The sequence below is a fragment of the Panthera leo genome, chromosome A2, assembly GCF_018350215.1.
Source record: "Panthera leo isolate Ple1 chromosome A2, P.leo_Ple1_pat1.1, whole genome shotgun sequence".
NCBI classification, from domain to species: domain Eukaryota; kingdom Metazoa; phylum Chordata; class Mammalia; order Carnivora; family Felidae; genus Panthera; species Panthera leo.
In genome coordinates this window covers 17199816-17215102 of record NC_056680.1, presented here as the reverse complement: position 1 = coordinate 17215102, position 15287 = coordinate 17199816, and the positions used below count along the sequence as shown (strand labels likewise).

The window sequence follows — 15287 nt, the reverse complement described above, 5'->3', positions numbered from 1 at the left end:
CTATTTACAAGTAATGTAAATACTCTGTGAGCCCAAGGCACTTAATCCTAAATCTTTAAGCAGAAGTCTAAACTGACAGAATGATAGGTAGGATTTATGTTTACACAGCAACTGCAGCAGTTTTGGCCAAAACATTTGAATTAGTATTCTGATCTAATATTTTAATTAACTGAATTTGTGTAGTGTCTTTGTAAATAGCACATAGCTGCAAGTAGTCAGGAAAAGAGAATATGTAAAAAGTTTCTCTCTTCAGGGGCGCCTGAGTGTCCCAGTCAGTTAAGTGTCTGACTCTTGATTTTGGCTCAGGTCGTGATCTCACAGTTCATGGGATTGAGCCATGTGTCAGGCTCTGCACTGACAGTGCGTAGCCTGTTTGAGATTCTCTCTTTCCTCTCTCTCTCCCCTCCCCTGCTCACACTTGCTCTCTCTCTTTCATAATAAATAAATAAAATTAAAAAAGTTTTTCTCTTCAGATGTATAGATTTTGCTCTTTAGCTCTAATGACAACAGTTCAGGAACCCCTAAATCAGCATACTCGTTTTTCTTCTAAAAAAAATGTGTATATACATGCCAAAAAAATTTAGTACTTTTTTGAATGTGACAAGTGGCACTTAGGATTAGATCAAGCTATATGAAAATGCGGTTTTTATAGGTAAAGAACAGTAAAATATCAACAATTTTATTTGGTTCTGCCTAATAAATATTTAGTACATTTTGTTGACCTGACCAGAGTCCAATCATAGGACGGAAGGCTTACAAAAGGACTTCCTGGAGAATTCTTGTCTTTTTATAAATAAAGTGAGCTGATTTGTCAAAGGCTTTATATCTAGTTTATGGCTGAGGTAAAGAGAGGCCAGATGATCTCCCAATGAGGAATTTAAATCTGACTTGAGTTATTGCTAAAAGCTTGGGTTGTTTTTTTTTCCTTCTCTTGTATTAATAAAGGCCTAATCAGAAGCTTTATATTTGACCACAAGTCTAATGCCCAATACTCTTCATAGAAATACTCACAAATAACCAGTTTCACATGATATACTTAGATAGACCGTTTAATACTTTTCAGATATTCCTTACAAAATGAGGGTGGTAGAGTAACAAATTATAGCAAATTTTACGTAATTTATTGCTCTGTTGTTGGATGTAAAGTTTTTAATAATTCCAGCCAAATTTATTGATATAAGTCAGAATGTGAGAGTTAGTGTCGGTCGTAATATTTAGGATGGATGCCTCTGAGATTTTCATAAGCATTTTTGTAGAAATTTAAGGTTCTTCATCTTTATGTGAGAAACTGTCTATCTTGCTGCCTTTTTGTGGCCTTCTAACAAATATTCAGATAATAATTTAAATTCTAAATTTAGCATGGAAATCTTTTACTAGGTAAAAGTTCCCTATGGAAAGTCAGGAGACATGGTATTCTAGCAACTAGTGTAATTTTTAGAAAGTCACTTTGTTCATCATTTTCTTTATTTGTAAAATGTGGAGGTTAGATAGTAAGATCCTTGTGTTAGGGTAATTAATGCTATCTGCTTTAACGTATCTAGCATTTCAGTGGCTTAACACAGTAAAAGTTTATTTCTTGCCTCCTGTGATGTTTGAAGAATTCCATCTCCTTCCATCTGGTGTCTTGGAGTCTTCCAGTGGATCCTTTGTATTCATTTGCAAAGAGCAAATGAGCAAAGAGCAAAGAGCACAACAAGGAGCATCTCATTAATGTTTTGTGTTAAAGCATATTACTTTAGCTGTGAGTCCATTGACTGGAACCCAGTCTTATGGTCTCAACTTGTAACTGTAAGGGTGGTGGGAAATGTTTTGAGTACCCAGGAAGAAGAAACAGGATCTAAGAGTGCTGAGCACATCTCTGCCACACTCCTAGTTAGGTTGTACTTTCTTTAATTTTGTGTTTACCACCAAAATTTTTCTCCTATTGTATGTTACCTTTTGTACCTTTGATTACTCAGAATTTACTTCCCAATTTCTTGGAAGAAATATAGTTTGGAAGCCTTTGCAATTTTGTTTAAGAACTCTTCGGTGCTTGCTGTGTTTAGGAGAGGTTTTTTCCCCCCTCAAGATGGTTATATCTTGTTATTTTCTTTTGTAATTTCAACTGTGGTTTAAGCTCCTCTTACCTCATTATGCCTTATTTTTGAAGGATTAAAAATGCATCTATGGCAAAAATCTTCCAGTGCTGTACAAGAAATACAGTAGAATATTGATATAGCCAACATCAGAGCCACCAAGTCATTGTCCACCCATGTCCAGTCTATCAACCCACTGGTAGAAGGGAGAACAGACAAACCTTATACTGTCTTTTAAAGGTCAGCACATGCAGACTTGCAGACCAATAGAGAAGCACATTCCAGTGAGGAGGCAAAGTTCTTTTTGCCTTCTGCCCACTTCAGGTTAAATTTGGAGAGTCAGCAAAAGCCTTTCAGTTGATTTCAACTGCTGTTTTACAGTAATCTCTGTTCACTCTCCCTTTTTCTTTCTGTGATACGTAATATACACTTTTTTGTACCTAAGTATAAAACATATCATTCCTCATGGATCCATTCTGTGTTAGTAGATCCTAGCTGTTCCTAGGAATTTTTAAGAAAATAACCACTGTAAATGTTATATAAAAAATATTTTCCAGTTGTTTTTGCTAGTATGTAGAAATACAGTTGGGTTTTAATTTGCCTGGAGTTGAACAACCTCGCTAAATTCATTTACAAAATATAATAGTTTATTTCCTGTCTATATAGTTGTTTCCTACAAATAATGACAATGTTATTATTATTTTTTTCTTCATAATCCTTATGCTCTTAATTTTTTTCTTTTCTTGTCTCATTGTACAATATTGATTAGCAGCAGCAATATTAGACGTTCTTATTTCTACCCCATCTCAAGAGAATGATGTTTGTGGCAGGTTTTGTTTTGTTTTTTGTTTGTTTTGTAAATACCTTTTGTCAGATACAGGATCCTCCCATTCTAATTTGAGTCTTTTTTTCCAGAGGCTTGATTCTATTGAGAGATGAGCTTTTAGTTTCCTTACTTAATCCGTTGATATACTGAATACGTTGATAGATATCTTCTAAGATTTTATTAGCCAACTGAGTTCAAGATATATCTTTTATACATTACTTGCTTTGATTTGCTAATATTTATTTTAGGATTTTTTTCATTTAAGTCGGGTCAGCAAATTATGGCTCACAGGTCAAATTCGGCCTACTGCCTGTTTTTGTATAATTTATGAGCTAAGAATGTTTGACATTCATATGTGTATTGTCTATGGAAACTTACACTCTATAATGGCAGTGTTGAGACCAGGAAGTTTTTACTTTGCACAGTAGTTTGGGACTGCAAAAAATGGCCGAGCAGGCTGAAACTGCAAAGCAAAGTTAATAATCAAAGGGGAAAATTATGATTGTGATCTTTAAAAAAATTTTAAAAGCTCTCTTGTCTTATATAAAACTTAGGGAAATGAAGAAATTGGAAAATTAATGTTTAGTACACTGTAATTCAAAACATTAAAAGTGTTGAGAATTTAAATGTTTTTTTCTTTGTAAAAAACTTACCAAGAATAGTTTGAACAGTGTCGGGGCTTCTTCTTATCGTAATTAATGATATGGACCCAGATATCTATCTCTTCTGTGCCCCGTCCTACTCCTTTCTAGGTTTAGATCAGCTTCCAGCATTTGTCTTTTGTGCTTTCATTGCCACGGAGTATCTTCAAGAGTTCTTCTAATGTGAGATTTCTTGCCAGCGGCACTTCCTCTAAGGCCTTTTTATTTTTTTCAAGAAGCCATTATCCTCATTTATGGAGATGAGCTTACCTTCACTGAGTTCCTCTGGCAGCACGTCTTTTGAATGGTGGTAGTGTCAGCATTCCCACAGCGAGCTATTTTTTCTAGAACTACATTTACATATGATGTAAATTTCACTTCCAGCGTTACTACTTTTTGATTCTTTGCTGCACATTTATTTTTGTTGACCAGTTCTCTCTTTCGGTTACTCATTTTCATAAAATACCACACGAATTTATCATTGGGAGATGAGGAGGTAGCACCACTGTTTATGCATGAACTGAATAACAGATGCTCAGCGACCAGTCACCAACAGACTTTGAAGAAGTGATGTGATAGGTCACTGATCTCCACACACACTTGTTATTTACGTAGCAATTTGTATACTGAGGAGCTAGCAGCAAATTTTGTGCTTTATGCAATTATTCACAGTTAATATACCATGGGAGCTGAAACTTGAACCATGCTGTTGGGGGACTGGTGTTGCTTAACTAAACCATGGTCACTGAAATTTGTGTGTATTAGAACTATGCAAAGCCAGGACTGCCTGTATTTGTGATAGAGTATAGGTGCCACAAATTTTAAACAGTTTACTCTCTGGCTCTGTACAGAAAATGTTTGCTGACCCGATCTAAGTTCGTAAGTTTATTTTTGTTTACAATTTCCCATTATTATATTCTTCTTGTCTGGGTTTGGTAGTAGATGTATATTATCAATAATCATATAATCAATAGCACATACATAAAACACACACTATTCCAGGAACTATTTTATATATTAACAGATACAGAAAGTAGATAATACTGTTAAACACCCAATTTACATTTGAGGAAACTGAAGCAAAAGGGTGAAGAAACTTGCTCAAGGCCACAAAGATACTAAGTGGTAGAACCCAACTTTGAACCTCTGGCAGTCAGTTTGGAATATGGGCCTCTAATCACTACAGATTACTTCTGTTAGCCTCATAAAATGATTTGGTGAGAATTCTTCTTCTTCTTCTTCTTTTGAAGGTTTATTTATTTATTTTTAATTTTTTTTAACGTTTATTTATTTTTGAGAGAGAGACAGAGCATGAACAGGGAGGGGCAGAGAGAGAGGGAGACACAGAATCCGAAGCAGGCTCCAGGCTCTGAGCTGTCAGCACAGAGCCGGATGCAGGGCTTGAACTCAAGGACCGAGCTCAAGGACCGCGAGATCATGACCTGAGCTGAAGTCGGACGCTTAACTGACTGAGCCACCCAGGTGCCCCAAAGGCTTATTTATTTTTGAGAGAGTGCAACAGGAAGGGGCAGAGAGAGGGGACAGAAGATCCGAAGCGGGGTTCTTCGCTGACAGCAGAGAGCCTGATGCCGAACTCAAACTCACAAACGTGAGATCATGACCTGAGCCGAAGTTGTATGTTCAAATGACTGAGCCACCCAGGCACCCTGAGAATTCTTCTATTTTCTAAAGTTTGTGTTCGAGTTATCTTCACCTTGAATACTCAGTAGAACTCCTATAAAATCTTTGGTGTGTGTGTGTGTGTGTGTGTGTGTGTGTGTGTGTGTGTTTGGGAGACTTAAAAATATTGTTTCAATTTCTTTAATTGATTTGGGACTATTTAGATTTTTAATTTATTATTGTATTTTGATTCAGTTATTGTATGCTCTTTCAGGAATTGTTGTTGTTGTTTTTTTTTTTTAAGTTTATTTTTTTTTAGTAATCTCTACACCCAACGTGGGGCTTTGAATTCACGACCCCAACATCAAGAGTCCCATGTTCTTCCAACTGAACGAGCCAGGTGCCCTAGAATGGTCTTTTTCATCTGATTTTCATATTTGTTGGCATAATTGTTTAAAATCTCTTTTTTCCTCTGCTGCATTTGTAGCGTTACAATTTTTCCTTCCTAAAATTGTTCATTTATGCCTTCTCTGCTGTTTGGGTCAGTCTTACCAAAGGTTTGTTAACTTTGTTACTCCTCAGAGAGAACTTTTGCTTTATTGATCTTTTCTTTCTTTGTGCCTTATTCTCATTTAGGATTTTATTTCCTTCCTTTGGTTTTCTTCAAATTTATTTTTACCTAACTCTTAAGATGGATTTTAACTAATTTATTTATATCCTTCTTTTCTATTACAAGCACTTAAGGCTGGAGACTTCCTCAGATTCTCTTTTTAAGTATATTCCACAAACTTTGGAATGTAATATTTTTGTTATTATTCATTTCTGAGTATTTTTTCATGTCTATTATGATTTTAACTCATGGATTATTTGTAGTGAGTTTTAAAATTTTCAAATTTTTGAAAAATTCAGGTTTTTATTTCTAACTTATTTATGATGTTTCTTAAATGTATATTGTACAATGATTTTTTAAAAGCTTTTTATTTAACATACAGTGTAATATTAGTTTCAGGTGTACTATATAGAGATTCAACACTTACATGCAACACCTGATGCTCATCATAAGTGCACTCCTTGATCTCCATCACCTGTTTTCACCCATCCCCCCCCCCCCCCACTTTGGTAACCATCAGTTTGTTCTCTTACAATAATGATTTTTAAGATTTGAGATTCATTTTACGTCTTAGTATACATTTATTTTCTCTCTCTCTCTCTTTTTTTTTTTTTTTTTGAGAGAGAATACATGTGAGTGTGTGTGCGGGAGAGGGGTGGAGAGAGAGGGAGAGAATCTTAAGCTCAATGTGGAGCCCTACTTGGGGATCAGTCTCATGACCCTGAGATCATGACCTGAGCAGAAATCAAGAGTTGGATGCTTAACTGACCAAGTCACCCGGGAGCCCCTAGTACACATTTATTAAAAAAATGAACTGTTCCATGTGTGCTAGAAAAGTGTCTTCCCAGTGTACTCTCTAGTCCATTAGCTGAAACTTGTAGGTTGAGTTGTTCAGAGCTTGTATATACTTACTGATTTTTGTCTACATGATGTGTCAGTTACTGAAAGAAAGAGGTGTATTACAGTATCCCCCTGTGAAGGAGGACTCTTCTTTGTCTCCTCATTAAGGTTATTTTTATTTTTTGTTTTATTTTTATTGAAGTATAGTTGACGCACAGTGTCACATTAGTTTTGGCTGTACAACTTAGTTTCATGTCATACTGTGCTCACAAGTATAGTTACCCTCTGTCACCATACAGTGCTATTACAACATCATTGACTGTATTCCCTATGCTGTGTCTTTTATTCCTGTGACTTGTTCATTTCCTATCTGGAAGCCTGTATCACCCACTCCCATTCACCCATTTTACCTACCTCCATCCCACTTCCCTCTGGCAATCAACAGTTTGTTCTCTGTATTTATAGGTCTCTTTTCTGCTTTTTGTTTTGTTTTTTAGATACCACATATAAGTGAAATCATATGGTATTTGTCTTTGTCTGACTTATTTCACTTAGCATAATACCCTCTAGGTACATCCATGTTGTTGCAAATGGCAAGAGCTCATCCTTTTTTATGGCTGAGTAATATTAAAGTATTTGTGTGTGTGTGTGTGTGTATCACATCTTCTTTATCCATTTGTCTGTTGATGGACACTTGCATTGCTTCTCTGTCTTGGCTGTTGCAAATAATGCTACAGTAAACATAGGGTTGCATATACCTTTTTGAATTGGTGTTTTTGTTTTCTTTGGGTGAAGTTTTATGTCTTTTATTTTATTTTAAAAAATTTTTAAAATATTTTTGACACACACACACACACACACACACACACACACACACACACACACACACACAGAGTGTTAGTGGGGGAGGGGCAGAGAGAGAGGGAGACACAGAATCCAAAGCAGGCTCCAGGCTCTAAGCTGTCAATGCAAAGCCCAGTGTAGGGCTCAAACCCACGAACCATGAGATCATCACCTGAGCTGAAGTTGGGCACTCAGCTGACTGAGCCACCCAGGCGCACCTGTTTTTTAAATAGCTATGTTGGTAGGTACATACAAGCTTAATATTTAATATTGGTAAATCTTAGTGAATTAAACTTGTCATTTAATTTCTACTAATGGCCTTTTGCTTAGAGTCTGTCTCTCACACACATACGGCCCAATCCCCAGCTGTTGTGAGTGTTAGCAAGGGCTATACCATATAGGAGCCACCTCCCCCAGAGATGCCTAGGAAGTTATGTCCCTCCTCTTCACATGGTTCTTAGCCAGTGACTGCCTGATGAAGGTTACAAAAACGTGGCTCCCTTACCTCATGGTGGGACTGACTGGTGCGATTGTGTTTCATAGCTCCCCAGTCAGGAGGCATAGGCTAGACTTCAGCTGAAACCAGAATTTTGCTTCCTTTCTCTCCCTTACAGGTTTCTCCTGAAGGCACTCCCTCAATATTAACTTGTATAAGAATCCCTGTCAGACTTTACTTCTAATAAACATAATCTAAAGCACCTACCTTCCCAACAACGGAGAACTTGATCTCTTTCTAGTGTTAAGTTTTACAAATTCTGTCTTTAATGTAATAAGTGGATTGTTGATTAGTAGTTCTCAATTGTGGGTGCCCTTCAGAATCATCGCTTAAAAACTGAAATTGCCCAGCTCTGTTTCTGAATGATTCTGATTCAGTGGCATTTTACTTTTAACTCTGATCTTTACTTCCATTTCAGGTAAAATGCTAAAAGTTAATAATAGTTTGAAAGATTCCTTTGACTTTTCACCTTGCTTGTTCAGTTTTCACTTAAAATTGTTTTTACTTCTAGACTTTTTTTTTTTAGTACCCCCCCCCCCCATTTGAAAGCATTTATAAGGCACTTTTATGTTAAAGGCAAGGCATTTACTACCACTAAGGTCTTTCTACAAAATGCCTGCTGAGTATTCCTATAGTTTATGCCTTCTTCTTTCCTGCTCAGAAGAGCTGGGCCAATGCACCCCAATTCTGATTCTGTGCCGAGGACCGACAATGGAAGAGCCAGGAGACTCCCTCCAGCTGGGCAGATGTCAGCCCTGGCAAGAGAAGGCTGTGTCATGATACGGAATAGAGCACATTCAGCAGGATGAATATACATTTGAGATCCTACCAGGTGTCACTTTATTGTATTAGATGCCCAGGATAAAAGGTGAAAAAGATGTTGTCCTTACCATCTAGGAACTCAGAGTCCACCGTGCGTTTTATTTTTTTAAGTTCTGTTAAACCCATTTATTTTCCCTTTTTAAAAAATGAGCCCTCTGCCCAAGGCGGAACTTGAAATCACAACCCTGTGGTTGAGAGCTGTGTGCACTTCTGACTGAGCCAGCAGGGAACCCTTAGGAACTCAGCCCAGTGGGACTCTGGAGGAGACATACATTGTGTGTCTATAATAAATAATTATGGAATTATCAGCACAAATCCCCATCTCCTCTTAGTTCAGCCTTTGATTTTACTTCACTTTCACTGACATCTTAGATAATAAAATTTGGCATATTGTGGCTCTGAACTTAGGAGAGAAACTTCACTTGGCTTGATGGAGAGGTTTTTCTTAAATAGTTCTCAAAAGCTAAGAGCTGATCAAGTGTGAATACTTTCTGCTTTCACCCAATTTCCCCAAAACTAAGTAATCTTGAAATTACATGGTATATTTACTACTACTACACAGAGATGTGTGAGCTGATACTATGGAGACTTAACTTTTTAAAAATTAGAAAACTTTTAATATTTATACAATGATGTTAACATGATGGTGGTAGCTTATCTCTTCAGCAAAATGCTATTTGTTTCTGACATATTGCATCATGTTGTTGTGCTTTTCTAAAAGCAGAGGGCTATTTTTATTGCCCTGCCTAATAATGATAAGATGACCAGCATAGAGAGCTGGCTCGTATAGTTACTCCTTGTTGGCTTTCTTTCCATGATTGCAGACAACATGATTGCTCTGGCATAAGCTATGCTTGGAAAGTGGAAGAAATTAGGTGAATATTCTTAATTAATGATAAGCCTTCAACCTTGAGTATATTTATTCTTTTTTTCAGTTCTGAAGAGTTTTTGTAGTTTTAACACCTGATTTTTTTTTTTTTTTTTTAAATTTGAGAGAGAGAGAGAGAGAGAGAGAGCGAGCAGGGAGGGATAGGGAGTGGGGAGAGAGAATCCCAAGCATGCTCTGCACGGACAGCAGAGAGCCCAGTGCGGGGCTTGAACTCATGAACTGTGAGATCATGACTGGGGTGAAGTCAGAGGCTTAACTGACTGAGCCACCCAGGAGCCCCAACACCTGAGTAATTTCAAATTAGACATGCTTTTTATTAACTTCAGTCATACCGTTTTAGGGGCACCTGGGTGGCTCATTCAGTTAAGTGGCTGACTTTTAGTTTTGGCTCAGGTCATGATCTCACAGTTCGTGAGTTCAAGCCCAGCGTCAGACTCTGTGCTCACTGTGCGGAGCCTGCTGCAGATCCTCTGTCTCCTTTCTGGCCCTCTCCCGCTAGTGCTCTTTCTCTCTCTCTCAAAAATTAATAAAAATATTTAAAATTTGTTAAAATATTAACTTAGATCATACCATTTTAGAATTCTGTTTAGCTAGCCCCTTTGTTTTGTTGTTTTTTGTTGTTTTGGCCCATCTTCTATGTAAAGTAATCTGCTAGGGGAGGGTATATACATTGCTTAGACATGGTCCTTCCTCTTTGGGATCTAGCAATTATAGGAGCCACTAGTATATAAATGAACTGCAGTACAAATCAGACTGTACTGTTACAATAGAAGTACAGATGATGTGTTGGTTCTCAATGGCACTGGGAGAACAGATTTGAAAAAGAAACAGGAAAGGTGATAGTTGATGTGGACCTTGATTTCAAGACTTTGAAGTATGAAGAGCAAGATGAGCAAGGGTATTGGTGATAATGTCAATGATATGCCTATAAAAATGGCAGCTGGTCCCGTGGGACTAAAATATAGGGAGACCCTACATGGAAAACTGCTGTCGGTTGTGGTAGGTCATAGGGCTGGGCCCTGTAGGATTACGTGACCTTGATGTTACACTAAGGAGTTTGGGGGCTTTTTTTTCTTAATAGGGACTGGGGTCCTTTTAAGTCAGCTGAGATTTTTTTTTTCCTGATGTTTAGGACTCTTCCTAATTTTGCTTTCATACTTTAAGAAGAAAAGGCACAGCAAAAAAAAAAAAAAAAAGATTTTGAAGGATAGTGATGTCATTGTGTCAGATAAAAGCAGAAACCATAAAGTTCCAATATTTTGTCCATTATATCATACGCTTCTTGTGCTTCTGGTGTTTGCTGACTCTCGCCTTAGTCTGATCCTCAGTCCAGCTTCATTTATAAGTGACTTGTTTTTTCTGGTTCTTTTTTTGTCAGTTGTTAAAATGAGGGAATTGGATCCTGGATTATTTGACCTCGTGTTTTTATAAAAGCCTTTAGAGGTCTTAAATGTTTAGAAATAATTTTTGGATAGGTGTAGGCAAACTCTGAATAGTTTTTGGTCTTTGAGGAGGAATAAGTGGGATGGAGAGTAACGTTTTAAAAAATACTATTTTTTTTTCCAAATTTGGAAGGATCAGGTATTGAGAATCATCCTAAGATTCACTTTTTTTGTTTTTAATCGAGATAAAACTGAAGAGTCACTCTGAAGGATGGTTATAGCAGAAATGTAAGTGCTGTGTCATTGTCGTCTCTTGTTTTGGCGCACATAACCAGACTTCAGCACACATCATGCTGTCTGTATCACATGGCTCACAGTGGGAGGTATCTAGTGTAGATTATTCTTCTTGGGGAAATAGGTTTAAATTCACTTGGACATAAATGTGGCAGACAGGTGCCTGTTTAGAGGTTCAAAATGCATTTGGTCAGGACTGAGCACAAGCTGCCTGGATAGTTCCCGTAAGTAAGCAAGCTGGGCTTTCAGCCTTGTGCTGCAAGGTTTTATGTATTTGAATATGTGTGTGCATATGTATGCAGTGTTTTTATATTTAGAGGTTAGGGCTCCCTAAAAAAGCAGTGGGAAAAGGAGCTCTTTGTTTTTTGGGACTGCATGGAAGTAAAATCCATGTGCTCTTTCATATAGGAATGTCACTGGGCAATAGCTTCTGCTATTCTAGTAATCAAGGGCTTTCTCCTGTCGCTAATCCTATGATGAACAGGACAAGTGGTGGTTCTGAACAGAACCCTGCGGAGGCTGCAAATACCATCAGTTCATAATAGTACAGCTGTTGTCCTTGAAGTGTTTAGGGAGGTACCTGGGGGTAGAAACTTAATATATTCAACAGGGGGGTTGGAGTTTATTGCTAGGATAGTCAAGTTGTGGCTGAGTTGTGTGTTGCCATTTGCCAGTCTGGATCTGGGGAGGAGCAGGAGAAATTCAGGTTAGCTTTGGGGATCCCATGTGTCTATGAGCTGTGTAAGATGGTAGCTGATTCCCATACAGGTCGTTGGTTTTACTCTGAATGAAATACCATTTTGATTGAAAGTATAAATCAAACTACTTTTCTAGTTAATTACAAGCAGAACACAGACATCAGACAAATAAGGTTCAGCTTGATATGTAATAGGCCTCTGAAAACTTCATTAAAACCAATCTGAGGAGTAAAGTCCCCATGTAGTAACTGAAAGCTTGCTAGACAAACTCAAAAAATCTCATGTTGAATATGAAATCTTTATGGTACACGCCATAGCCACTAGCCATGTCAGGTTATAAATGGTCTCTGGAACTGGCTGGGACACTGGGTTTCTTCCAAACCTGAGGAACAAGCATTGCATTTTGGTCACAGCACTCTCACTAATGTCCTGGGATAGCAGCTTAGTTTTGGCCTCAGAATTCTCTGTCATTTAAATCAGTCTTGCCAAAAAAATAAAAAAAAAGTATAGAAGAAAATATTAGTCCACATGTCTTTTTAGTTGTATGTCTTGTCCATAATTCACCCCTCTACCGCCACTCCCCCCAAAACTGACAATATCAATCATGGAGAAAATTTAAGTGAGCATTATGAGCGGTCTTCTGCCTTCAAGAGCTATTATTATTATTATTATTTTTAATTTAATGTTTATTTTTGAGAGAGGGAGAGAGACAGAAACATGAGCAGTGGAGGGGCAGAGAGAGAGGGAGACACAGAATCCAAAGCAGGCTCCAGGCTCTGAGCTGTCAGCACAGAGCACAACACGGGGCTTGAACTCATGAACTGCAAGATCATGACCTGAGCTGAAGTCAGATGCTTAACTGACTGAGCCACCAAGGCACCCCAGGAATTATTATTAAATGTTCATTTATTAAGTTGGTTATTTGGAACTCAGAAGCATTTCCTTTAGATAAACAATGTTAGGGGCGCCTGGCTGGAGCATATGACTGTTGATTCATTCAGTTGGTGGAGCATATGACTTTAATCTCGAGATTGTAAGTTCAAGCCCCAAGTTGGGTGTAGAGATTACTTAAAAAATTTTAAAAGGTAGGGGCGCCTGGGTGGCTCAGTCGGTTAAGCGTCTGACTTCAGCTCAGGCCATGATCTCGCAGTTTGTGAGTTTGAGCCCCACGTCGGGCTCTGTGCTGACAGCTCAGAGCCTGGAGCCTGTTTCGGATTCTGTGTCTCCCCCTCTCTCTGCCCCTCCCCTACTCATGCTCTCTCTCCATCTCTTGATAATAAATAAAAAACATTAAAAAATGTTTTAAAAAAGGTAAACAATGTTATAAATGATAATTTTGTTTCCCAACTAGTCCAGGTGACTGAAGAAAGTTTCTTCCTTTCTTCTAAAACTGACAGGAGGTAATATTTTAAAAGATGTCAAGCTTGCCTTTGACATTGTATTACCTCTCTTTCTTTTACCTCCTAGGGCTTTGGGGCCCACATACCCTTTCCCTACTTTGATACCTTATACAGACCTATTTTGTTCCCTGAAATATTCTGTGTTGCTAAATTATTATTCTCCGTTTTCACACTGAAACCAAAAACTCACTTTCCATGGAATTGATCTCTGGGATTAAGAGGAAATTACTTCAGGGGCTCCTGGGTGGTTCAGTCAGGTGAGTATCCAACTCTTAGTTTTGACTCAGGTCGAGATCTCACAGTTCGTGAGTTCAAGCCCCATGTGGATCTCTGCAGCTGGCAGTGCGGAGCCTCCTTGGGATTCTCTCTCCCTCTCTCTCTGCTCCTCCTCTGCTTGCACTGTCTCTGTCTCTATCAAAATAAGTAAACTTAAAAAAAAAAAATAGGAGGGTGCCTGGGTGGCTCAGTCTAAGCGACTGACATCGGCTGAGGTCATGATCTCGCCGTTTGTGAGTTCGAGCCCGCGTCAGGCTCAGACCCTGGAGCCTGCTTCAGATTATGTGTCTCCCTCTCTCTCTGCCCTTCCCTTGCCCTCTCTCTCTCTCTCTCTCTCTCTCTCTCTCAAGAATAAATAAACATTAAAAAATTTTAAAAAAAGAGGAAAGCTACTTCATAAGAACCAAATTTACACTATTAACACTAAGGTGGAATTATAGACCTTCTGGGGTGCGTGTTCCCTTACCCTTTTGAAATTGTGAAATAGGATTCTACACTTTTTAAAAAGAGAATGCTGGCTACTGCAAAAGAATCTTGGTACAGATTTGGCTAATGTGACAGAATGGAGTGAAATTATGACAGTGGTTGTGAAAAGTGTTTCAGTATGTTGGTGGGAATTAGGCTTCTGTTCTTTCATGAGTTTTCTTCCTCCACTTTACCTCCCAAGCAGCACCTTTGGGAAACAGGGTATGTCTGGAGTGGGGAGGGGGTGGGGGACACAGGAGGACAAAGGCAGTAACAGACCATTTGCAAACTGGATTGCTAATTTCTCATCAGACAGAATGAGCACAGGTCTGGAGTGACTAACTATAGGTAAGACTGACCTGAAATTTTCAAGAGGAATTTTGAGAGCTTAAAAAGTTGGCCATACTTCTGTGTATTTAAGTTAGATATGAACACTAATCTGTATAGACCTAGAATATATTTCAGTTTAGGAGCTAACTCCAGAATTTGTAATCTAAAGTAAACCATACAAGGGGCACCTGGGTGGCTCAGTCAGTTAAGCGTCTGACTCTGGATTTTGGCTCAGGTCATGATCTCATAGTTAATGGGTTCAAGCCCTGTGTCCGGGTCTGTGCTGTGTCAGCACGGAGCCTGCTTGGAATTCTCTCTCTCTGTCTCTCTACCCCTCCCCCAACTTGTACATGCTCGCTCTCTCTCTCTCTCTCTCTCTCTCTCTTTCAAAATAAATAAATTAAAAAAAAAAACCCATGTAACAGAAGCGGGTGCTTTGTGACCTCATCATATCTTCTTATATACTTTTTATGAGCACATAGCTATTAATAGTAAGAGTGTAGTCAAGAGACCAAAATTCTTTTCTTTGCTTCATCATCTTGTCATGTCATTTCTTATCTTTGTTCACCTATTTTCAAAACTCTTCTCACTTCAGTTTCACTTCAGGCATGTAGTCAGAATGAAAGATCAGATGTCCAAAGCACTATGCTTGAAAACTGTGTGTTGTCTTGGTGCCTGGTTAAATAATATGGGGCTTATTTTCTGGCAGAGTTGTGTAAGTCTCCTTTGATGTTAGCCAGAACTGGGTGGAGTTTCTTAAGCTCCAGTCAGATTTGCTCA

General features: G+C 38.3%; 1 protein-coding gene across 12 annotated transcripts in view; it reads left to right on the top strand.

Annotated features, from left to right (window-relative positions):
- MAP4 (microtubule associated protein 4) overlaps positions 1–15287 on the top strand; it is a 206183-nt gene that overhangs the window by 58439 nt on the left and 132457 nt on the right. The window lies entirely within an intron of this gene.